The 27,228-nt window shown below is 38.4% G+C and overlaps 1 long non-coding RNA gene across 1 annotated transcript; it reads left to right on the top strand.

The window, feature by feature from the left end:
• Positions 1-22,393: 22,393 nt before the first annotated feature.
• On the top strand, positions 22,394-22,941 carry LOC129764669 (uncharacterized). The gene is made up of 3 exons (XR_008741191.1): positions 22,394-22,558; positions 22,642-22,792; positions 22,847-22,941. It is a non-coding gene; the product is annotated as an uncharacterized LOC129764669 (long non-coding RNA).
• Positions 22,942-27,228: the final 4,287 nt, after the last annotated feature.

Genomic DNA, 27,228 nt, shown 5'->3' with positions numbered 1-27,228 from the left:
TACGAGAAAATTTGAGTGCTTAATCCAGACGCTGTTATGTCATTACCTTTATCTGGGTCCCTTCACATTGCTCCATTCCGGGTAATGAGAGGGCTGACTCATTAGCAAAGGTAGGTGCAATTGAAGGCGATATTTATCAGCGTCAAATCGCCTTCAATGAATTTGACTCTTTAGTCCGTAAAAATGCCATCGCTAACTGGCAACGCAAATGGAACGAAGATGAATTGGGCCGGTGGTTTCACTCGATTATCCCTAAGGTTAGCCTCAAACCGTGGTTCAAAAGTCTGGACATGAGTCGGGACTTTATTCGCACCTTCTCCCGACTCATGTCCAATCACTGTTCGTTAGATGCACTACTCTCCCGTTTCAATCTTGCCAGCAGCAATCTCTGCGTTTGTGGCCAAGGTTATCACGACATCGAGCACATTGTTTGGTCGTGCGAGGTGTATTTGGTCGCCAGATCGAATTTAAAAAACTCCCTTCGGGCCCGAGGAAGACAGCCCAATGTGCCGGTGAGAGATGTGTTGGCTCGGTTAGACCTTGATTACATGTCCCATATATATGTTTTCCTTAAAGCTATAGATCTTCGTGTGTGATTGCCCCTACATCCTTATACCCTCCTTTCCTTCCTTTGCGGGTAATTCGTCCCCTTGCTATAAATAGTAGAATAAGTTGAAATGTAAATACACTATAGATATACGAATAGATTTAAAAATTGAGTGTTCATCAACATTGTTACAATTTCCTTATATTCCTTCCTTCTCCTAAAAATATGTCACCCTCCTAAACTCGAGTACACTGCGAGTAATCGGTTTTCCACCTTACTAACCATAGATGTAAGAAAATTGTTTATATATATAGTTTTAAAATTATATTTAAGAATTCGGCTCCTTTAAACTTAAGTAACTGAGCCTGTGAAAATAAACGAATTAAAAAAAAAAAAGGAAGTAAAGAACGACGAATGGAGTTCGAACGAAGATAGTACGGATGAGGAAAGCAGTGAAGAATCGGAAATCGATGGAGAAATTGGTAAAATATTCGGCAACTCCAAGAAAGGTGGTAATGTTTTAGCGGAGGTTCAACTGAAGGTGAATAACAAATACATAAAAGTTTTCCACGCACGTTCCAGAGAATAGTTTCTTTGTTCTCTAACATACAAATAAAACAGAACGATTACATACAAACACTCTTGAAATATATTCGTTATTTTTCGCTAACCAAAAATATCAATCAATTTGGGTGTAACTCCGTGATAGTTTACAAGTCGGTGGAGCATCTGTGGCGATGCAACTTACGATATCTCAAAGATCGTGGTACTGTCGCCTTTTAAATGGCTTGATTAATGTAAATATATTAACTTGTACGGTGCTTGTTCAATTATTTATAACCTCTACAGATAGCTGAATGCACACAAATCACGATTGTTAATTCATAATTAATAGTATTTCATCGCGCGATGGAACCGTCAGCTTGTCAGCCATCAAGAAGACTTCATTTCGATTCCTTGATGTTTTGTATTATCATCAATCCACTCTACATTCATAAAACAACCCCAGCTCGTTACCCACATACAATTACTGAAGAAGATTCATCAGAAAGTGAAGCATAATACTTGAGACGGGAGCCGAATAAAATAAACGCACCAAGATAAAGATCAAATGGTCGACCAAATAAACTTTATCATGGTCAGTTTACGTCTTTTTTTCATTTTGTCATTCACATCGTACGAGACAGCTAGGCAACCTGTTTTAGTATCATATAATTTTCGTGAACTTTTACCGTTTCAATTTGACCTTATGCGTGAATTTGCACCAAGTTCGGGCAGATGTAAAAGTAATTTTTTGAGAGATAATACGAGAACAATGACCTTTAGTTGTTTATTGAATCTGGCTGATGATGGTTTGGTTTCATGGAAAATGAAAGTGACACCTTTACAGTTCAATGAAATGTTTAGTTAAATATATTCACAGTAAAACACTGATTATCGTTGAGCGGATGATCCGCGTATTATAAAATTTGCCATTTAGAATAATACTCTAAATTAAGAACAAATAATGCTACATTTAGATGGCAAAGTTCTTCTAGAAACGCCAGTGCTATGTTTGCACTTCATTTTTCCTTTTTATGGAGTTATCCGCGATGACCTTGCCGCCCAATTCCGTGGATGAACGCGGCTCTACAGTATATCTGATTGCTTTTGAAAACAAGTGCAATTTGGCTTTGTTTATTTCAAAACAGTTTCCCTATAATTTGCGGTATTCAAAAAGCGATTTCTAGCGCTCAAATAGGTTTTGTCCAGCAAATTGATTCAGCTTGAGACAGCGCAAGCTGAATCAATTTGCGATGGCGGCTTTGGTAGTCTCTATTTTTTTGCGCAATTTGTATCAGTGTATGGCTCGATTGCAATTGCTCAAGCTGTTGTGGAAGTCATTTTGCGTTCACTCGTAAATCTGATAAGACATTTTACACGAGGAACTTTGTACGATGTTAATGCTTGTTAAATCTCAAGTTCTACTAGCTAAAGTCTATAATAAGCATGATCACCACCGACAATGCTTCATCAAACTACTCTCCTCCTGCTGCGGTGCGGTCCATTACCATCAGCGACAAAAGAAAATTTTTAATGACACTTGTGCACCTCGACTAATCAACATATAATCTCAACGTCATTGTGTAATTTCTGCACCGGGTTAATAGAGAACATGAATGGGTAGAATTAGGTCGGACATGCATAATGTGACATGCCATAATTCATTTCATTCCTCTCATGAACTTTCAATCATAAGTGCGCATTACTTAACAACTGTTGTCTTGTTACTTGTCAGTCCTCCAATGTTGCTTTACTGCCCATAAGCACTCGTGACATCAACAGGAAATGTTGGTGGTCTTAATTTTGGATGAGTTTAAGCAAAAAAAAAAATAACATGAAAATCGTCATTGGGTTTGAAGATTCAATGTCACGTATTTTTACGTAACTGCAGCTACTTTCAACTGTCTTTATCCTATTTGAAAAAAGGCCGTCGGTAACATCGGGTAAGTTACCATAGGCGGAAATGTGGTCAATGATATGTTTGTTCTAATTACGTATTCATAGCACGGCTTCATGTAGTTTGTGTTGCTCCGTGGGTCACGGTGTAGGAGGAAGCGAATTGATGCAAAACGTCAATTCGCAAACATTGCGTATTACACAATCAGCGTCAGTTTGGGGGTGATCATTTTTTGGCAACCGTATTTATTGTAACGTTTTATAGTGAGAAATGATGCTAATCGGTTTCTCTCGGGTGACCCTGTGGTAGGTTTTAGTAATGCGGTGCGATTGTGAAGATTTGGAGGTCAGGAAAAAATCGGATTTAAATTAATGCTTTTGCTTTTGAGACAGGCTCTTTAAGTTTACAAACACAGCGACGCAAATCATTGTTTACAGAGAGATGCTCTACGAAATATTAAATGTGTCTCAATGTGAAACTCCGTGGAGACCGTGGAGAAGATTGGCTGTGCAAATATTTGCTGTATTTGAGCAACAGGTTGCATTTTGCCATTTGACAACAGTCAGCAATATTGCTACTATGTCTGCCCCCGTAAGCGTTTCTAGATGATATGCAACTGAAAAATTAAAACCTGCCTCAGATTGTCTATTGTGAACAGCTTGGCTGGGAGTACTCGCGATTGTCGTTAGAATCTAAATAAAGTCATTAACCACAATAACAACTGTAACCCAAGAGATGAACTCGTGATCTGGAGATGATGAAGACTTAAAATGAAACAGTTGGTCTTGGAAGTTAGAGCATGGCAGTGACGATAGTCGTGCTGCACTTAGAGAAATAATCAGTATATATTTTTTTCGAAACTATTGCTGATTTGTTGGCCATTTTCTACCGAATTGATTATTCGTTCCTTCTAGGTGAGTTATTGGTAAATAAGTATATCAAGCTGAACTATGATGAATCAGTCCAGTCCCAACAAAGATGGATCATTGATATCAGGGTTTTGACGTAGAACTACGTCTTTCATTAAGGGTGTCAAATCATAAAACAGGTCACGTTTTTATGAAATAAAGTTAACGTTAATAACTATTTTTGCCTCGAATGGATTCTGGCGATTTACATACTAAACGAATCGGAAATTCCGTAAGATTTGTTTAATATGCCATACAATAGAATCCCCTGGTTAGTAAATGGTTAAAATTCATGAAAACTTTAAGTGTTTCTATTTTTCCATACATTTGTTCTGTCCATTTGAGTGCTTTACCGAACAGAGATATCAATAACGAGCAACTTATCGACGACCAACGGAGGGGAAATCGTAGGATTTAAAGTCTCTGTGAACAAAGGAAAAGAAGAAGAATGAAGGGGAATACTTGCCTATAGTATAAACAGTGGATCTCGCTGAGACGCTGGACGAGCTGGACGGCGAGGGATCGAGTGCCTTTCTCAAGGCAAGAGGGCGGAGGTGGTAGCGCTGAAGTAGAGTAGAGTAGAGTTTTCAAAAGGCCTTTCAAGGCTAGAGACGAATGAACTGCAAAAGTTTAAAGTCTCTATAATACAATACCTTCCTTCCTGAGGCAAACTTTCATTCGGCATCGGACTGTTGAGTAATCCAGTTCACTTTGCTGCGCTTGCGCTTCGATCTAAGATTGGACCCCACCAGTGGTAATCCAACTTGGAAATCGTCGTTTGATTTTTCTGTTCGTTTTTCGCGTTATTCGTATCGTGTGTTCTTCTTTCCGCGTCATAAATTGGACGCTTAGCGTAGTGTGCGATGAGCACGAAGAAGAGGAAGGCAGGCTCGAGCCCTGCAAAAAACGAACGCATTGCCAGGGGCAATAAAATTTCGAGGTAAGCGTCATCTAATGATACACGCGGTGTTGGTGCAGTGAAAAGCGCTCGCACTGAACCGAGCCTTCGCGAATGTGACACCGCACCGAACAACAGCGAAGTAGGCGATTTCGGCGCGTCGGTCGAAAATGTAAACGCCCAGGCAGCAACCAAAATCAAGCTCCCCCCGCTGGTGGTGAAGGCGGTCACTCTTGACAAACTCATCAGCGAATTCGCAACGATGGGTGTTACAGCAGAGTACAAGCTGTGTGGCACAATTCAGTCCTTTTCCAAGCAGTTAACATTGTTTGTTTTCCGTCATCATAAGGGCTTCGTTGGTGCCTTTGAGAATGCATCAATTCATTAAACTGACGTTATGGCGAAGCAGACGTTAAGGTTGTGCACCAATAAATTATTTGGGAATACCAAGCATCTTGAATGTCTTACTGGAATGTTATAAGTTATTTGGGTTCGCGTGCCAGTTGCAAAACTGCCTTCAACTAGGATTGTATTTGCGCTAATATTGATCATAATGAAGCATTGCTACTGTTTTCGAGGTTGTTATTGACAAAATGTCGGGGGTAATGTCGGGGACATAACCGGAGTGACGTAGGACTATACAAAGGGGACAGCTTTTGTTAAATATATATTTTAAATATATTGTTTTATTTTCTTCTCCTACGTGAATACCTACCTATCTACCTGAAAAATGGATTAGTTTACTGTTTACTCTTTATGAATATGTTGATGGTTCTGAAAAGAACCTTTGGTGTTTTTGTTATCACTCGATATGCCCATCTTGTTCGGTTAAACCTTCCTGTTTAGCTATTGCGTTTGCCACTCGCCACAGCTTTCACAGTTGGAAAATTTCTTCCCATCCAGCTTGTGACATATTTTACAGTAAATTACATTCAATGGCACGTCGCATTACCACCACTCAGTATCGGATTGGAGGTAATTTTAACCTGTAATTGAACATTTGCGATGACAGTGGTACAGTGTCGACTTTCAATGTGGGGTCATAATTTGGATCTCTATGTTTACAAATATGTCCAACTAAATAAGTCGCTTTACATGTCCGTCCAATTAGCTAAATGTCGAACTAATTGTAAATTACTGTACTTTCAATCTGGAAACAATTTAAGAATTGGTGAAAACTGAATAATCAGGAAAGTCCCCAACTATCAATAAGCTCAGAACAACTGCCAAATTCACATACTCATCAGATCCTGGCAAACAAATTATGAAAAAATCAATTTGTGTTTTATTATTATTTTGGATAATGGTTTAGAAAGCATTGAACTGTATTTCCTAAACTCTTTTTTGGAAGGTTTAATGGCCCTGAAAAGCGCCTTGTTTTATGGAATGGTTCCAATTTAGAAAACTTAGTACTCGTGCTTTTGAAAAAAACCATTTCGAACGCCCTCGATGCCGCCTTGTTCTGGATTTGCCACCAAAGCAGTTTGTATAAAGAACAAACTTTTTTCTTCTGCTACCTGATGCCATTTTGCGATTGCGTTTGCCACTCGCCACTCGCTGCAACTGCCTGTTATCTTGATGTCCACCGAACCGAATGTGTTCTGTTCCGAATGCGGGGTTTCTTATCGTCGCGAGCAGCTTTGCCAGCTAACTCGATCACTTCGGCGGCCGAAACTATATAACGCCGGCTAGGTGGACTGGTGCACTGGTACTAACGCGCTCGGCCTAGCTACCCTTGCGGGGAACTCCAGATCAACACGGTTCGAGCGGGATTTTGCCTTTCCCTTCACTTTTCCTCCTTTACAATGTCCAGACATGGCTGCTTGGGTTGGTTTGTTGATGTGTTGTGATGAGAACCGATGTGGTGTACGGTTTGAATGAGAATGATCGTTACGGCAGCGGAGCGGGGATTTTTAAGCTGACTGGCTAGCTCGAGAATTACGCATGTGTGAGACTGCGACCAATGTTTCGTTCATTTTTTTCTTTTTCCTTTCCAATCGTGCTTCATTGTATTTCGCTGCTGCTCTGGTTGCCCGTTTTGGTCGGTACGATTTGAGGAGCACAAAATGGACCAATCAAAAATGGGCACATAGTGCATTGTGTCATTGTCAACAATGCTTGATATTTCACAATTATTCAATTATTTATCTCAAGAAAAATGAAATGTTATTCATTATGATAGATGCGTAGATATATTTCCTATCAATTGATGCAAAAACCTTTGCGATCTATTGAGAAATGCTCGAGTTATAAGCGTTCCAAATCTTGCTTTTTTCCTACTTGTTCAGTGCCTAGACTTCCATTTCACCCCCTATATCTTCCGGTTAGACGTAGTCCTACGTCAAAAAGAATTTATTTCGCTTATTTAGTCACCGAGAAAGTAAATGTCGTTCTGGAATTTTGTATGTGGTTTCGCTTGCCAGTAACAAAACTTCCTACACTAAGGGTGATAGCTGCGCTTCTCTCGAGCATGAGAAAGAAATACAACTTTTTTCGAGGCCAGTAATATTAACAGAAGCTTTTTTTTGAGAATAGCGCAAAATGATGAGAAGTGTTTTATATTCCTAGTAGTTTCAAGCCAACAATGTATGGCCCTGTATGCATGCTATGGCGAACGCTTGTTTGGCGCTTGGTTTACGTTGTACGAACGATATCTAGAGGTGCGATTCCTTTGAGGCAATACTAAATAACATGTAGCATGATATTTGATACTTGCAAGTGATATATTGATGTAGTTATGAGATGTGGAATAATGGTGCTGGTGCAACATGTATATAATCGAGTCTAGCTGAGTCTATGTCAATTGCGAAAAAGGCCAAAAAAAAAGAAAAGCGTTCGAGGTAAATTTTCATTGCATTGACATGAAATAAATTGCAACTTACGATCAGCTAGTGTATTGTTTTGCGAGGGCAAGAATGAATCATCAATCAATTATCGTCAACAAATTCTACAATGAAAAAAACTATTTCAGAGATTATTCTACTAAGTAGTTGTTTCTAAAATTTCACAGCATTATAGAATAAAGGGTGTGTCACATCAAATTGCATCACGGAAAAAACGCTGTAGAAATTTAATTTTTAGGAATTATATCTTCAGCTCTCGCTTATAATCAGATAAGAGTGTATAGATCACGTTGGCCATGCTTCACTGTAAATTTTTCGTAAATTTGGAAAAATGTCGTCGAACGAAAAAGAGCGTCGTGAATTAATCCTGTGCACTCATTTCGAGAATCCGGAATTGTCACATCGGTACATCAGTAAGATGCTGGGAATCGTCCAATCCACGGTTAGCAGAGTACTAAAATGATACTTCGAGAACCTAACCATCGACCGGAAGGTGAAGAACGACAAAAATGGATGCTCCGTCAGTGAAAAAGATCACAAGCGCGTAGTTAAGCAGTTTAGACGTGATCCGAGAAGTTCAGTCCGGGATGTCGCCAATAAGCTGAATTTGTCAAGTTCATTCGTCCAGCGGACCAAGCAGCGGGAGGGCCTGCGTACATACAAGGATCAGAAGGCTCCTAACCGCGGCGAAAGGCAAAACATGGTGGGGAAGACGCGAGCCCGGAAGCTGTACACCGAAATGCTGACGAAGCCGCATTGCCTGGTAATGGACGACGAAACCGACGTCAAAGCGGACTTTCGTCAGCTGCCGGGCCTGTTGTTCTTCTCCGCAGAGGACAAATTCAGCGTTCCGGAGGAGATTCGCAAGCAGAAACTATCCAAGTTTGCCAAAAAGTACATGGTGTGGCAAGCGATCTGCTCTTGCGGAAAACGGAGCGCCCCCTTCGTGATGACCGGCACGGTAAATCTTCTGGCCGGATCTCGCTTCGTGCCACTATTCAAAGGACGTGTTGGAGTGGTACGAAGCCAACGGGGTCACCTTCGTGCCAAAGGAAATGAACCCGCCCAACGCGCCGGAGCTTCGCCCAATAGAGAAATATTGAGCGATTATGAAGCAGGCCCTCCGGAAGAACCCAAAAGTTGTCAAATCGGAGGCGGACTTCAAGAGAAAATGAATTTCTGTTCAAAAAAAACTACAACCTGACGTTGTACAGAACCTTATGGACGGGGTAAAGAGGAAGGTGCGAGCATACGGGCTTGGGCTCGAAGTATGAATAAAAAGAAAATGCCAAAAGTTGTTTAATAGTTTTTATTTTACTGTCTAAAATTTTCAAAAGGATCGGTCTACTGGGCGAATTTCTACAGCGTTTTTTCCGTGATGCAATTTGATGTGACACACCCTTTAATATCCGAAGGAATGAATAAGCGATTTATATAGAATAACAGCGTAGTTCTACGTCAACAATGCGGTCGTATCTTAGACACAACCTCCTATAATTTTTTTTGCATTGAATAAAATAATATTTGTCATGGAATTAAGCATCGAACAATTGAAAAATCTCAACCCCTATCCCATTGTAAATACCCACTTCTGATTGGTCGAAATTGATAACACATGCGGCGGCTCATGTACTTGATCAGTTATTTTCTGATGGATTTACGAGATATTTGAATCAATCGATCTGAGCACTCCATAACAATTCATCACAATGAATAACATAATATTTTATATGAAAATAACTATCATACAATCGAAAAATCTCCAAACTGAAAAACCTCGTTCTGATTGGTTGAAATTGAAGATACGAAGAAACCGGCATTGCAAATACATGAAAGTAGGGGGAACTTTTTTGAAATCTTATTTTCTCTGGATGCAATGTATTGATATTTTCGGATTGTGTTTCGCTGCTACTCTAGTCGCTCCTTTTGGTCGGTTCAACTTGAGGAACTAGAATTAGGCTAATCAAAGCGTGGGATTTGGCGTTTAGATAATGCTTCAAACTTTACAATTTTTCAATTGTTCGCTAAGATTTTTTTTTATTGTGATAGATGCGTATTTCCAATCAATTGGTGCAAACATTTTTGTGAACTATCATTAGAATGTATCTTTCATTATTTGCGACATGTACAGTTTTTAGATTCTCATTATAAACCTCATGTCCTCATGTCTTGTTAGACGTTGTCAGTCATTATGATGTAGGACTACATCTAACGTGAAACGTTTCTTGAGAAAAAAAATTCGATAATAACGAACTAAAATCTTTCTCATTTATATGTTATCGATGTTTCAAAACCATTCATAGTAGTTCTTTATGTTCTCCGCAGAATCAGCTATACACTCAAAATTCGCCAGTTAGCTAGCTGTCGAAAAAAAATTGAGTGAGAATATTGATGTATACTTCAAAATATATTTATAATTGATTGTTCACATAAATTAAATTCATAACAGTGACATATTCCGGTCTTCCGGAAGGCAACTGTAATGTTCAAATGAGGTAGTTTCATCACTCCTCTAATCTCATTAACTGAATGGATTACAAGATCTTTTTGGACCGCCCGCAGGTGGCAATTCGCGGTTAGCATGCCGATTCGTCATACAGCACATTACTAAATTGAACACGTTTTCTATAGAAAAGTATATCACACTGAAATTTCAACCTACACGAAGCAGTAAAGACATCACATAGCGCAGCAGTTTTTTTTTCGCGTTTTACTAGTCCGTTGGGCATTAAGTGAAATATCGATTTCAAGCAACGCTTGTCCCATTGAGCGACTATCACTTTGAAGCTGCCAGCAGAAATGAAAGTCCAATTTTCAGTCCGGGGTGTACTACAGATGATCTAAACAAATTAAATGTCTTGTAGTGAAGGTTTGACCTTTACCGACCATTTGATCGAGATCGAGCTGTGCATGATTGGTTTTTTAGAATTTTCTGGACAGTTCATGCCACAATGTTATAAATCAACAATCAATGTGTAGCTTTACGTCAACTTATCCAACACCTGCTGTCTTCTCACGGTCTGTGACATTTTGGTGTCAAATTTGCAACACTTATTTCTTTTCCTTTTCTTCGCCCGCCCCAAAAACGTCATCTCAAACAATGCCTCCTCTCATTCCACGGGCTACACATTACACAGTCACCACTTAGCATAGGAAGTTTGTTAAAACTTTCCGCATCAGACCAGATTTATCGCAGGCCGGTCAATATGATTCATACATAGCGAGAGAAGCGAACCAGGAGATGACCACTTTCCTATCAGTCTGTCACATCTCGCGACCTGCTACCAGCATCAGAGGCAATCTTCCCAGACATACCGATGTCGTAACATTGGAATGCTTTGGATCTAAAAATTTATGTACCAACCAGCAACATTAATGCTTCGACATCAATTTATGTCATCGACACATTCATGCCAGCATAAGCAATTTGCTGGGCTATCGCTTCCCATTGTTACGAAATGTGTGATCTCTGCCACTGATATTATGCGGTTTGATACACTGTCCCAGAACATGATGATAGCTAGGTGTATACGGAAGGGTTTTGAGAAGTTAAACGTTGTTACCACATCGGAAGACTATCTAGGTTAAATGGAACATGTACAAAAATGTTCAAACAATTGTGGAAAATATTAACGATATATTTTTCTACTCGCAGAGTTTGCATCGAACAGTGTAATGGGTTAGTTTATGTAAGCAAATGACAGCGCTACGAACCATCATTGTATTTTTCAACGTGAGTAATAATTCTCATAAGCATCATAGAAAATAAGTGTATACCGGTTTTCAGTACAATTTTGGCATCAATCACCCAAGGTAAAGGAAATCGGGGTTTCCGAAAAAAAAAATTTTGATGCCAAATGTCTTAAAATTGCATGAAACGTCGAAATCATCTCGTAAAATTTCTTTTGTCAAAAATCGACACTCTGGGATTTAGTTTTTTTTCGGAATACGAGACAAAACATGCCAATAAAAATAGTTATCTCGATAATATACCCAATGTAAAATATTATTTCAATCGGACTTCATTTACTAGTGTCGCAGACGTTAAAATTTGAGTTTTTTGAAAAACGGAAAATCACCGGAAATCGGGGTTTTAAAAAATATTTTTGTACCAAATGTCTTATACTTGCACGATACGTCGATATTTACTGTTATAGTAAAAAAGTAAAAGTAAAAAAAAGTGCGGGTTTCGGTTAATGTTCGATTTTATGAACAGTAAAATGGAAGATTAAAAAAAGCTTTTCTTGAACATTAAGGTTTCTTTCGCGTCGATAATCAAAATTACACCTATAGCTTTTGTAGAAAAAAAAACATTTTACAGCTTGATCGTTAATGGGTTCATGTAAAAAATCCTAGATTTCGTATCACCAAAAATTGTACCGTGTAATGCTCTAAAATGAAAAAAAATCATACATCTAAAACACATACATTTAAATAAAAATTATTTTTTTTTTCATTCAAATGTACCTGCAATAAATTTAAAAAATTTTAAAAAATACAAAAATTTTGAAATGCAAAAAAAAAATTTTTCGATTGATTCTTTCATGATTTGTCACGGTACACGATAGAGCAATTCCAAATGAAATCGACGAATGAAAAAAAATGAGTGTTTTTGATTCGAATGAAAGTTTGTTTTCCGTTTGGGTTGGAGGAAATATGAGTTTAATAATGAGACATATGAATTTTCGAAACTTCGAATATTTGTTTATTAACAATCATTGCATGAAAAGCTACAAATCATAGTCCTGATGTGATTTAAAACAAAAAAGCTCATAATTATTCTCCATCTAAATGCAGCCATTTCCGAGATATTTAAAAAAATATTTCTTATTTATTGTCTTTTCAATAGTAAATAGGCCCTTTTAATATGTTTGTCGTGGCATACTTCCATGTTCATAAAGTTTTATGAATTTGCTTATAATTTTCAACAACTTTTCCAAATACATCATTATGGTAAAAATGTATGTTTAGGAGTTACGTTAGAAATACACCCAGGTTTTTAAGCGGTTTTTTTGCGAGGTTTTTTCACGCGGATTTTCCAATTAACGCGGTTTTTTTCACGCGGTACCCGCGAAAACCAAGACCAGTGCAATATCACATCTCCCCCTCAACTTTTTACTTCCGTTCTACGTAAGGATAGTCCCATTTGATATCTATCATTAGGTGACATGGTTTTTTTACGCGGATTTTCGAATCAACGCGGTTTTTTTACGAGGTACGTATCCCCTGCGTAAAAAAAACCCGGGTGTATTTGAAGACATGTGGGTTAATACAAAACGTAGCGATATTAAACAATATTTTTTTTTTATTTTTACACAACATTTTTAATTGTTATTCGCGCTACACCGTAGCGGACCGAACGATCTTAGGCTTTTCTTTGGGTAACTAAAACACGACCGATCCACTTAACGTATAACTTCCGACCCTTTATTTATCGAGCTTAATATCAATTAACCTAACACTATACATTTTATACATTTTATCAAAAAGGGAGGTGCTTCGGAATGCATTTCATATTCACTAATCGGAATCGATTAGGCTATGTATATTATGGCAAACAATAATTTGATTACGCGGAATTTAAGTCGCGCGGCCGGCCCGAGCCGCACAGAAACTCGACCCTGTTTTTTTACAAAGCCTGTCCACGTTAAATTTTGGACGCCAAGATGATGCCAGTAAAACAAAAATTCACGTAATACAACAAAACAAATTGTTTATTTCAGTAAAATAGACTTATATCTGAAACGAGCAAAACTTACTTCGATGTTAATTACGTTGTCTGTAAAATTCACGAACTTTCTTGGGAACATCTACTATTAGGTTCCGTACAGTATCCTCAGATATGCTGGCGGCGACGCTTTTCCATCTCCTCTTGAAATCATTAATGCCATTCGCTTTCTCCTTAGTTTCGAATAGTTTTCACTTAATCAGAGCCTAGTAGTTTTGACGTAGGACTACGTCTTTCATTTCTATACCGGGGTGTAAAATCAAAGTTTCGAAAACGAAAGCGTTACGTCGGAGACCGAGATTTTGATCGTCAATAGCTCCAAAACAACTGCACGAAATGGAATGATAAACACTTCATTCGAAAGATAAAATGTCTACGCGTTATATACTTGTTACTTTTTGATTCAAAAACTTGTTTCAATAGCCTTAAAATTGCTTTCAAAACAGGCTATTGAAATCACCAATCGGTATATAAGCGAGCGCCGCTCGGAGATCCACTCAGTTATAATTGAACAGCGATTGAGGTACCATCGCAGAAATGAAATGATGTTTCCCTAACACGGACTTCTAAACCATGGAGCCTGGGGTAATCGCCATTGCAAAATGGATACAAGCAGTGGGTACTTTTGTACTCGTTTGCGCTATTGCAAATCGGAATGTTTCCCTAACACATACTCAAAACCATGGAGCCAAGGGAAATCGGCATTTCAAAATAGATACAAGCAGCGGGTACTTTTGTATTCGTTTGCGTTTCTTCAAATCGGAATGTTTCCCTAACACAGACTTCAAAACCATGGAGCCTGGGGAAATCGGCCAGCAGCGGATACTTTCGTACTCGTTTGCACTTTTGCAAATCGGAAAGTTTCCCTAACACAGACTTTTAAACCATGGAGTCTTGCGAAACCGGCATTGCAAAATGGATACAAGCAGCGGGTACTTTTGTATTCGTTTGCGTTTCTGCAAATCGGAATGTTTCCCTAACACAGACTTCAAAACCATGGAGTTTGGGGAAATCGGCATTGCAAAATGGATACAAGCAGCGGGTACTTTTGAACTCGTTTGCGTTTCTGCAAATCGGATTGTTCCCCAACACAGACTTCAATGGAACCAGGGAAATCGGCATTTCAAAATAGATACAAGCAGCGGGTATTTTTATATTCGTTTGCGTTTCTTCAAATCGGAATGTTTCTTTAACACAGACTTCAAAATCTTGGAGTCTGGGGAAATCGGCTTTGCAAAATGGATACACGCAGCGGGTATTTTGAACTCGTTTGCGTTTCTGCAAATCGGATTGTTCCCCAACACAGACTTCAAAACCATGGAGCCAAGGGAAATCGACATTTCAGAATAGATACAAGCAGCGGGTACTTTTGTACTCGTTTGCGTTCTGCAAATCGGATTGTTCCCAAACACAGACTTCAAAAAGCCTGGGGAAATCGGCATTGCAAAATAGATGCGAGCAGCGGATACTTTCGTACTCGTTTGCACTTTTGCAAATCGGAATGTTTCCTTAACACAGACTTCAAAACCATGGAGCCAAGGGAAATCGGCATTTCAGAATAGATACAAGCAGCGAGTACTTTTGTATTCGTTTGCGTTTCTTCAAATCGGAATGTTTTCCTAACAGAGACATCAAAACCATGGAGCCTGGGGAAATCGGCATTGCAACTGAGATGCAATTGCGAGTACATAAACACATTTTTCCAACACAGATTCAGAAACCAAAAAGTTTGGAAAACCGGCATTCCAAATTTCGGCAGTACTTTTTATACCCCCATGCATTTTTACACTCCGGAATGCGTTTTGCTAACACGGTCTACAAAAGCGGGTAGAAATACAACGCTTTGGCTCGGTTCTTCAGGACTGCATGCCTCTTCATGTCGCCAGCTCACTGAACTTCTTCGCATACCGTTAGATGGTTAGGCAAAATGTTGATAACTAAAGTCTGCTTCATTTAATATTGGAACAAATTGTTTTGCTCATTGTGGCGCTCCTAGTGGACGGATTTGGAAACTTTTTTCATTACCTCATTTTTTTTCATTACCTTTCACCATGTATTTATGTCATAACACCAAACGATAGCATTTTGTAAACAACCGCCATGGAAGCCGAACGGAGGGATAAAATTGTGCACAGTTTTCTTGAAAATCCATTGTTGTCGGCATCTAAGCTAGCTAAACAGCTTAAAATGCCCAGAAATACCGTATGGCGTGTTATCAAGCAATACAAGGAAACATTGACGACGGCTCGGAAGCCGCATTCGAAGCGTCGGAGTGGAACTGTCGACCGGAAACTGCGTGGGAAAGTCATCAAGGCCGTCAAGAGGAATCCCAATCTTTCAGACCGTGATTTGGCCAAAAAGTTCCAGGCCGCTCACAGTACGGTGCGACGAATTCGTCTCCGGGAAGGAATAAGGTCATTCCGAGTCAGCAAACAGCCAAATCGGACGCTGAAGCAGAACAATGTGGCCAGAATCCGTGCTCGAAAGCTGTACGACCAAGTGCTGACCAAGTTCGACGGATGTATCCTGATGGACGATGAGACCTACGTGAAGGCGGACTTTGGGCAAATCCCAGGTCAAAAATTTTATTTGGCGACGGCTCGGGGGGATGTACCTGCAAAATTTAAGTTCGTGTTTGCGGATAAATTCGCCCGCAAGTACATGATTTGGCAGGGGATATGCAGTTGTGGACAGAAAACCAAAGTCTTTCTCACTGACAAGACAATGACATCAGAAGTCTACAAAAAAGAGTGCCTACAGAAACGGACTCTGCCGTTTATTCGTGCCCACGACCGTCCAGTAATGTTTTGGCCGGACCTCGCAAGCTGCCATTACAGCAAAACGGTTATGAATGGTACGCAACGAACGGGGTCAGCGTAATACCGAAGGACCTCAACCCCCCAAACTGCCCCCAGTTCCGGCCGATAGAGAAATACTGGGCAATCACGAAGCGGAGGCTTAAGGCAAAGGGAAAACTTGTTAGGAACATGACTCAAATGAAGAACTGGTGGAATCAAATCGCCAAAACGGTGGACGAAAAGGGTGTGCGCCGCCTAATGTGCCGTATTACGGGAAAAGTACGAGAATTTCTTCGAAACAGCAATGAATAATTTTTTAAATTTTTTTTATGAAAGAGTAAAGAAAATGCTACATTTGTATGAAAAACAAATTATGAATTCGTTAATAAATGACTGAACTACACGCAATTGTTTGTGTTCCAATATTAAATGAAGCAGACTTTATCTGCGGCGATAACCACTACTATAATGCATGAATTGATCTTAATAGGGATTTGTTTGCAATTGAATTCGTAAATTGTTCCATTCATTCGCTAGTTTAATCAATAATTTACCCAATGAGGAACGTTCGAAGTGCGATTATTACTAATTGAAAAAACACAAATGATCACCAACGGTAGTCCTATGTCAACCTTGCGGTTATATCATAGGCATAACCCATCCACCGTTTTTCACTGGGCGAAGTTCTGAACAGTTCGGTGGATTTGCTGTTTTTGGCACATATATGACCTCATCTGCATTATACCATTCCAGGATGGATTTTGCATAGTGACAAGAGGCCAAATCTGGTCAAAACAACGCTGGAGAGTCGTGGCTTCTTATGAATGGTAGCAGCCGCTTCTGGAGACATTCCTTCTCGTAGACATCTTTGTTGATAGTGCCGGTAGAGACGTAAGATTTGTATTTTCGGCCACAATTGCATATGGCCTGCCAAACCAAGTACTTTTTGGGGAATTTAGACTGCTTTCTTGTCCGGAAACACTCGGCTACGGCATTCCTTCGCATTGAAGTATATAAAGCGAGACCCGGAAGCTGTTTGAAGTCTTCGAGAACATAAGTTTCATCGTCCATTATGGTGCATAAACATATTTGCAAAAACTGGGTGTAGAGCATCTTAGCTTTTTGGCAAGATCGCGTACCGACAGTGTTGGATTTTGCAGCCGTTCGCGCAAAATGCGTTTGTGTACTTCCACTTGATTCGACGCCATTTTGCCAAACTGAAGAAGAATGTAAACATGTTGGACATCGAAATAAAGAGAAGGGTTTCAGCTGTCATGTAAGTGAAATATTTCATTGATTGGTGAAATATTTCATAAACTACACTGAAAGAAAAGTGTCCGGAATTTAACATGGACAGGTTTTATTCGCTGTACTGGAATTCGCGTCAGTAGAAAAATTAAAAACTAGTCAGCGACACTGGCTGACGAACAAAATTGTAATGTGAGATGTTTCGATGAGGTGGATGTACTCGCGGGCTTTAGACATCGCACATTAAATTTTTTTTGTAGATAAAAAAAGAGTACTAATTACTCTTTTTAAGACACTATTTCGGTACGACTTATGGTTTTTGAGATATAAATTATCAAAGATTTTTCTTACTAAAATCGATACGCCCTTTTCAAAAGTTACACTTGAGCCAAAACATTCCCAATTGCTATGGAGTAGTCATATTATCTCTAACCCAAGCGGAATACAAACTCTCATTCGAATTTTTACAATCTGCATTTTAGGGACGATTTCATTTGGAATTGCATCATAATGAGATACACTTTCAGTATTTTTTCCAAATTTTCATTTCCAAGCTAATGAGAACGGCGTGAAAGACCGAAAAACTTCAGTTTTCACCGTATCTTTTACAGTAAACCATATGAGGTTTGAAAAAAAATGGGTGGGTTATATCTATGATATAACCGCAAGGTTGACGTTTTAGTAAGTAATTGTATTGTATTGATGAAATTATTGATTGAATGAAACAATTTTCGAATTCAATTGAGTTTAACACATTTGCTTTATAAGTAAAAAGTTCGAACAAGTACCATGTAGGATCAATTCATGCATTGTAATAGATTATGTTCTTCGTTACAAGTAAATTTGATGACCGGCCTTTTACGTTTGATATGATGCCTAGGACTACCAAAATATGTGAACGGAAGAATTGTCAAACAAGTACAAAAGTATTCGCAGCTTGCATATATTTGCAAAACGGATTCCCCCAGGCATCTTTGTTTTGAAATTCATCTTAGGGAAACACAGCTCGGTGGGAACAAAAATACTCCCTACTTGCATGTATATTTCGAAAGCGGATTCCCACAGGTACATTGATTTTCAAGCTTGTGTTGGGGAAAGCGTAAATCGGGCCAATAAAAACTTGGTAGTTAGGGCGTTTAGATAACGCTTGACATTTTACAGTTATTTAATTGTTTATCTCATGAAAAATAACATACGCGTAGAAATATTTCCTATCAATTGATGCACACATGTACACATGCACACAAAATCTTCAATTTTTTCCTGCATATTCTGTGTTTGGGTTTTCATTTCATCCTCATATACTCCGGTTAGACGCAGTCCCACGTTAGAAACTCTAATTTTCTCATTTTGTACCTTATACAGTAGTACCCCGATTATCCGCGAAATAGGCTGGCAAGGTCCCCGCGTATCGCAGATAACACGATAATGGACTGAAAATGCAAATACGAAATAAACATTTTTACGAATGAAAACTATGTTTTATCATAACAGAAATCATTAAACTATCCATTTGTAAGGTCCTGTATACAAGTGGTAAGCTAATGTGAAAGCCACGACCAAAACAAAAAAGCATGAGCCTACTACTCACTGACAAATTTCGGGAAGCTTTATAGAATTACTGTGGAACTCGCTCTAGTGGATAATCCGCACCGCGGATAATCGGGTTTCTACTGTACAATATTTTACAGAGTGCTAGTGAAAAGGTTTGCAGGCACTTTCCACGAATACACGAATACAATAAAATCATAGATTTTAGTAAAATAATTTTTAAATATAATAATTTTAAATGAATTAAATTTTTAAATAATTTTAAAAACATATTTTCTTAACATTTGAATTTTTGATGAAAATATGTTTTGAAAATATTTTCTCGATACATCATAGCAAGATGCCCTTTCAGTTTTTCTATTTTGATTTGGAAGTTTTTGAGAATAGCGTGAACAAGACGAAAAAGTACGTTTTCCACTATGGGTTCTATGGTGAACAACATAGAGTTTCAAATAAATAGCCTAAAATTGTTATTTGGTTCACTGTACAATACATTCCATAGAGCTGGTGACCAAAGTTTGGGGGCATTTTTATTGCCTCACCCATCCAGGTCCTTTTAATCATTTCAGCGAGACATTGATGATATTTTAAGGAGTGTAAGTATTTTGACATAGAAAAATAGCCTGCAATAAATCTAAATTTCACTGATAATGTTACCGCTCCTGATGACTAAAATTAAGACTGTCGTATAGATTAAGCTTTTTTAATTTTGAAATAAATAAAAATACTATATTTATAATTTCATAAGCGTTTTAACATGAAACCAACTATTTTGCTATGATTTCTATGATTCTATAATAGTTGAGGTCAGTGTTGGTGATTGACGAGAGAATTGACGAAAGCATCCAACGTTTTTCAGTATGTGAAAACAGCTTCTTCGACCAATGTGTTGGTCTCGCATCATACGATACCACTCAGTGAGTGAACGAATCCGAACATGTGGTAGACAAATTCATTCTGTCTCGTGAGTTGAACGAACAGCAGCTCTGTCGACCAATGATTCACTCTTAATCGATCGGATTTGTGTGCGGATGAGACAGAGAAGGATCGCCAAGCGATAATTTTTCCGTGATTGTACTCATTTGAACAATTATCATACCGACATCAAGCGTTTTAGGGACAAATGCAGCAAATGTCTGTATATTGTGATGCACATCGTATAAACATTTTTTATAAACTGGGATTTGTAATATGGCTAATTGTATATGCGATGAAAGATGTCAAGTTTTGTAAATGCTTGTGGCACAGTAGTTTGTTTTCGAAGAATAGCAACATTAAAGGAAATTAGAAAACCGCCAGCAGGTAACTTTTAACGACAAAAAAATCATGATCACACGGCTAACGTAAAGAAGAAAACATCGAATAAAAAAAATCTGGTGCATGCGAATATGCACACAGATGTGATATGAAATTGATAGAAAGAATTTTTCTGTTATCCAGATGGTTAGAATGTTCCTATTTTAACTGGTGAACCAGTTTTCGCATAGAATGTTCCTATTAAAAAAAGGTTATTCAAGAAAATAAATGAGGTTCTAATATAAATCCGAAAGGACCATTCACATAATCACATAACGTAACGTTCCAGATTGTGTCCACTACTTCTCCCAACAGAAAGTCATTCATCTTAAGGACCATTATATCTTTAATCCTAATTTACTCGCACAAACGGTCTCCCAGACCGATAATCAATAGTTTTGTTTTGAGGAGGGTGAATTAATTGACTTTAAAAACTGAATGAAGGCGAAGAACACATATTTTCTGGAGTTTCATTATTCAATTATATCTTTTTCTTTGAATAAATACCAATAATTTAAATACTAGTCGAGAAAGAGTAAGTACAGGTCGGACGCAATTATCCGGAAACTCGATTATGCGGAATTTTAGACTCGATTTTCCGGAGCATTTTGGTTTTGATTTTTTTTTTTATCAAAAATTCTGTTAATTTGTTCATATACTTTATAAATATGATTATTTGAACAAAATTGAATGTAGCTAGGTAAAGGAAAGAGCTGGAAAAGGGGTTGTTCCATACAACTAGTTTCGATTATCCGCAGTAGATTTTTATCTACGTTGGAATTTCCAAATTCCCAGAGAACGTTTTAGGCCAGATATATATTTTTTCAATTTTTTTCAAGTTTTCATAGTGTACTACCCCCTTAAATGAATACATCGATTTAATATTTAAACATACCTGATATGATCATTTAATGGAACATGGATGTAGTTAGGATGAACAGGGTCTGTTACGAATGTTTTAATTCGGTTATCCACAGTGCATCATATATAATATGATCATTCGAATAATCATGGATGTAGTAAAAAAAGGAAAAGTTGGAGTAGGAGTATTGAGATTATTGCAAAGAATACAAAATAAGTGATAAATCTTTGAATCCGCTTGGATAGTCCTTTGATTTATTGGATTCTCAAAAGATGTCTATTTAGCAACATCATATGTTACGATATTATCGCAGAATAGATTCGGTTTAAATACAAATTCATGAGTAACGATGTGCATGAGAGTGACAGTGAAAATTGTCATCTCATATTTACGAATGGGACTTACCGAAAAATGTTGATTACCTCGAAAAAATACACTATACAACATTCCAGTTCAATAGGACTTTACTTACTATTCTCGTAAAGACGCCAAAGTTTGAGTCTTCCGAGAACCATAAAATCACCCAGGGGGAGATTGCATGAAATCGGAGTTTTGTAAAAAAAAAGATGATGCCAAATGTCTTTAAATTTCATGTAACGTCGAGATCTGCTGTTATATTACAATAGTAAAGATCGATTGAGCTGAAATTTTGCATAGAGTATTTTTTTACATTTTGCAGGTATTGTCCTGGTCAAAATTTCTGCAGAATCGAAAGTATGCGTTCTTTTATAACCGACAACGGGATACCAGCATTTTCCATGACTTCACAATGGAATCAACCAGTACCTCGTCCCAAGCCTCGGTTGCACAAAACATAGCATCCCTAATGCTGATTCGCTTAACCATGTCACCGAACTCTTCTTGGCTCCTGGATGCCAAGCCTTTGCTTGTAGTTGGATTTGATCATTGGAATAATATTTTGATCCATGAGATGTACTTTTTTTTCTCGAAATTCAAAATATTACTCCTCCTACCAGGGGGCGCTTGTCAATTTTTAGATACTGAAATATACAAATAAGTCAGTGCAAATCATAGTCATTTTACGTTTACCGAGAGATTATCTTTCATATTTTTTTTTATGATTCGTTATCCGGAAAATTCGATCATCCGGAGTGAAAATAATATCAACATTCCGGATAATCGAGTCTGACCTGTACTACAACAACCCAGATTCCTATATTTTCGAGCAGTTATGGACACCATGTCGGCCGAGCGACGAAAAGTGCTACAAAAGTGCTGGAATATTACCTCACCTTACCTCCCGCAGGCAACAATGTCTATAGTTTCAGCTATAATTCTACAAGATAACTTGAACAGAGCGATCACTGTAGCTTTGCTTTCTCTCTTTCTCGCTAAGCTGTCATTTAAAACACGAAAGCGAGTGCTACATTTAAAAACAAAACATTGAAGCAGTGGTTGAATGGTTACAACAGCAAAAGGTAATTTCCCAAATCAAATGAATTGCTAACACGGTAGGCTTATATGTTCATTATTCTCAAAAGTAAACTTCATCTTATTTCAGCTGTTGCGGCACAAATTTCATGCACCAAACCCGTCCTGGAGAACATGCAGCTGGAACACCAGTGATTGAAGAATGATTAGCGAGGATGTGAATAAGATGAAACGATTAATTACGATATATTACGGCTAAACTGAGGAGGATAAATGGAATGGTATTACTAGCGAAGACGATAGAAGATTAGGCTTTAAAATTTATTTTATTTCAGCTGTTGCTGCCGCTCTTTCTCCCTCATTATAACGTATGAAAATCCCGGCTGGTGATGTTAACGAATTGAATGAGGAGGATGCTTCGAATAATGATGGTATTACCAGAGTTGTATGATCAGCTTATCGTCTTATCGTCTTATGCGTATAATAAAATGATTATAAAGAACGCTTTTTTGCACTTTTTATTTGAATTTTCTTGAACACAAACAAAGCTATAATAAGATTCAAGCAGTGCTGCGATCGGTCGACGTGGTGCCAGATTGGCACATCCTTGGCTCGTAATTGGTTGTCGAATACGAAGGGTAGGTCGAGGTTCACGATAACTTCTGGTAATGTTTCGAACATACAAACTATATTTCAAGTATACAACTAATAAACAAAACGTTCAATCCGTCTGGTATCCGGTCGGATAGCAAATATTGGCTGGTTAGGCCGGCTGCCGGATAGTTACCGGATATCCGTTTCATCTCTAGTCAAGAGTGAGCAGTCTGAGAAACTGATCATCCATTGCAGACCATTGGACAAAATGATTTCTTCAAAGATTTGGTGTTTTTAGCATGGATCCAACCAGGTCGAGATCTAGGATGCATCGTATGCCTTTTCGAAATTTAAAACAAATCAGCCTAGCCAGCAAGCAATCAACAACCCATCTTAGATGATGCCTAAACATGCTACTAATGATAAATCATTGATTTTTTTTACAAGTTATCTCAAATGTTTATTTCAATAATATATAGTTACTTTCTGGTAAGCAAACTGAACCCTATTGGATTTTCTTTTGAAAGTTATTACACGACAACTGCTAGGTGCGCATCTGCGAGTATTATCAATGCCCACCGCGCATCGAAAAGTTACATTTTCATCACACTTTACTTGTTCTACTACTTGTAGATTTTTTTTGCCTTGCAATTCATTTCTTTTCTGAGAGTGACACAAATCTATCGCAAAGCGATTTGATCCGAAGCTTCGAAGCTTAGCATCCAATCGGATCAGGAAACGAAAGTAAAGCGACGGCAGAAACTAACGAACGAATCATCAAATGATACAAGCGAGCATCGATGAACACGCGCACTATTACCAAGCGATGACTCTCATGCTGTGTTCATTCAGTGTTTTCGTACAGAGAATACAACGAGTTCTCGTTGATACGATTGGAACCATCGTTGGTTGAGATTTCTATGCCAAATAACACGCCTTGAATGTATTCTGAGTCGCAAACTCTTGAGAATACGCGTGACCACAATACAAGTCGGAGAAAAATTGAATTGGCAAAATGAATCAGAAATTGTATCCGAAAATATGTATTGAGCATACATAAATATGAATAATTGATTTCAAAAACATAATAATTCTTTCCAACTCGGCGTACTTTTCATCCTCCAACTTGGTATACTCTACTCACCAAATTTGCGTTATGCATCCGTTGAATCTGTGCCACACGAGTGACTCATTCCACAACTTTCACTTCACAAAAATGTCAGGAATGCAACACCATCACTCCAAACCCTGATTGATTTTGTGCATAACAATACTGTGAATAATTAACAGTATTCGTCGTATGGGACACATACACACAAGCGTGGTGCAACAAAATTGAAATATGACTCCGGTTCCACCACTCTTCCGATCGTTCCCAGGTTGAATCACCCAAGGGCTCATCGATATGCAAACAGTCTCAATTACCATGCCTTTGGCGGAGTACTTCAACGTAGCTTTCCTCAGTCATGCACCTTGTTCAGTCGGTTTCACGCACTCCAAACTCTGATTGATTTCTGAGTAACATTATTGTGAATAATTAAAAAAACATCAGTCATACTAAATGATATTTTTCTGAACGATGACAACGTTACAACGTTTGAAAATGAAGAGCGGAGGTTATTATTTGTGGAATTCGTGATTAGCAATTGCAACCGATTCTTAATCGTATTGGAACCCAAAAGCGACCTCTGAATTCATTATAGGTTTGAAATTGTTCTTTCACCATAACCACGAAAACGGCTGCAACTTCGTCAAAAATGTACAGTAAATTCAACAAATTGCAACAATTCGCCAAATCGGCGGAGCCCAAATAATTTCACATCGACCTCTCATGAAGCGCCTAGTTGAGTTGCCAACCGAAAGCAAAGCAGGTCATTTTCAAAATATATTAAGCGGCTTTGTTGAACCACGCCGCTCAACGGTCTGACAGGTAAACCTCTGTTGGTTTGGTGGTGAAATAGGTATGGTGAACTCGAATCTCAACCATTTTTTTAATACCATGGTGTGACTTTGATGTCTCCGAATCAGAGCCGACCACAGCTTGATCATCCCCGTCGCGCTGGAGTAAGTTAGAAGATGGTCAGTCGAATTGAGCCTCCACCACACGAGCCCTCCCCACTCCCAGTGCCTCAGGACAGCGATGCGTTTCCGCTTGGTTGCGAAGATTCGCAACGGTTTTCGCAGTCGGTTGCGAATTCAAGTGTGTGTTTAATTAAATCGTGACTTAATGAATGGCATCTCTCTAGATTACTATTTAGGTTTGATTTGCATAGTAACCTGCGAGAAGCAATGAAATGAATTCGAGCATAGAAGATGCTACTCGAGTCGATCGTGTCGCACCGCATTTGTTATGTTACCAAAACCGTCGGTATACCGTGAATACGTGCGTGATTTCATAATTAATCCGAACGCTGCTAGTCGCACGGCGGGATATGTGAGAAAATTAAACCGCTCGGAAACTAACACCAAACTCATCCTTCGGTAGATCAGGTTATTCAAACAATGCGGGTAATTTGGATAGTTGCATAATTAGTGATAAATTTAGGGCATTGGTGAACTAGGTCGAACGAATTCACCAATATCAAATCGAACGTCAGTGAGACGGTTGATAAAATTAGCACATTTTAAGGTTTGAGATTCACAAATTAAACTAACATCATTAACGACACCTCGATCAATCGATGCCAATTCTTATGTCATGGAGGTATACTCGTATGAAAATAAACAACAACTTTCACGCTGCATAAAATCACACCACACACTCAGCTGTTGTTTAACAAATATCATTAATAAAACAGAAGTTTTCGCAATCACCGACTATCAATTGGTTTGGTTTGCCAATGAGTGATTTCCTAATATGGTCTCGAAAGTCAATTATCTGTTTCGTGATATAATCGCACTGCCGGGACGATAAAAGGATTTTTATTGTTCACTTTCCACAGATGAAACAGTAAAGCGACGTTATTTCGTGTGCTTCGTGATTGGATTGGATTGGGTGGTCTTCATACGTGGTGAAAAGGTTTTCGCATGTGTGGTGGCTATGTCCAATTTTTAGCCCCAATCGTGTCACCTTTTTGATCCTATTTAGTTGCGTTTCTGGATTTTTCGATTTACATTCTTACTCCCATGTTATTTACTCGTTATCATCTGAGATAGAGAATCTTCACCAATTATTCCGCTACTGTATTCCCTAGAACTGCAGCATTCAGGTTTCTGAGCGGTGTTCCAATCTTTCGCTTTCACAGAAGAATCCCAACCAACATTTTTTCTAAAATTGTAATTCTCAATTTGTACACTACATATTAGCAAAATCCCACATTTTGTTTTTGAAGGAACTTTCTAAACTGAAAATACAGAAAATACAGAACAGTTTTAGTTTATTCTACCGCTGATTGTAAATCCTGCGGAACTGCCTTTACAATTTATGTTACTAATTCCTTCAGACCCATCCGTTTATACTTCTCCATAATCATTATATGTACCCCTTAATATTCCTCAAAAATCTAGAAGGGTAGTGTCCAAGACCGCACGTATGACCAGAAATTATTTTCGGCGATAACAAACACTTACCTTTATTCCACGCGGCGAATGACGTGAGATCGCTCAAGTCACGATGCTCCCGTAGGCGAATGGCGTGACTATAGTTTGTTACTAAGTGAGATTTGAAGTCGTATTCTCGTATGTTATCGACTCGGGTATCAAATAGGAGCTGAAAAGTGAAGTGGCTTCCACGATAAAGCGAGAAACTTTGCTATCTCACCTCACTCGCGGTGCAGAATAAAGGCGATTAAATAGAATTAAGAATACACTCTTCAGTACAAATATTTGGTAGCATTGACAAGGGCCGTTGAATGAATGCTTGTATTTAGTGAGTATTAACATCTACTGTTGAATCAAATCAGATCGCTTTTTATTACTTCGAATATCACTTTAAAATGCATCGATATTTTAAAATAACTCGTCAATAGAAATTGTTGGTGGCCCTGAAAAGGACCGGTAGTATGCATGGTTTTGAAGGAGCAGCTGAAGATGGTCGATTCATGAATCTTGTTATCGCGAGAACAATACACGAGATTTGTGTCTTTATTGCCAATGCATGTATACACTCATTATATATACGAGG

The sequence above is a fragment of the Toxorhynchites rutilus genome, chromosome 2, assembly GCF_029784135.1.
Source record: "Toxorhynchites rutilus septentrionalis strain SRP chromosome 2, ASM2978413v1, whole genome shotgun sequence".
Lineage (NCBI taxonomy): Eukaryota > Metazoa > Arthropoda > Insecta > Diptera > Culicidae > Toxorhynchites > Toxorhynchites rutilus.
This window is presented reverse-complemented; position numbering and strand designations above follow the sequence as displayed.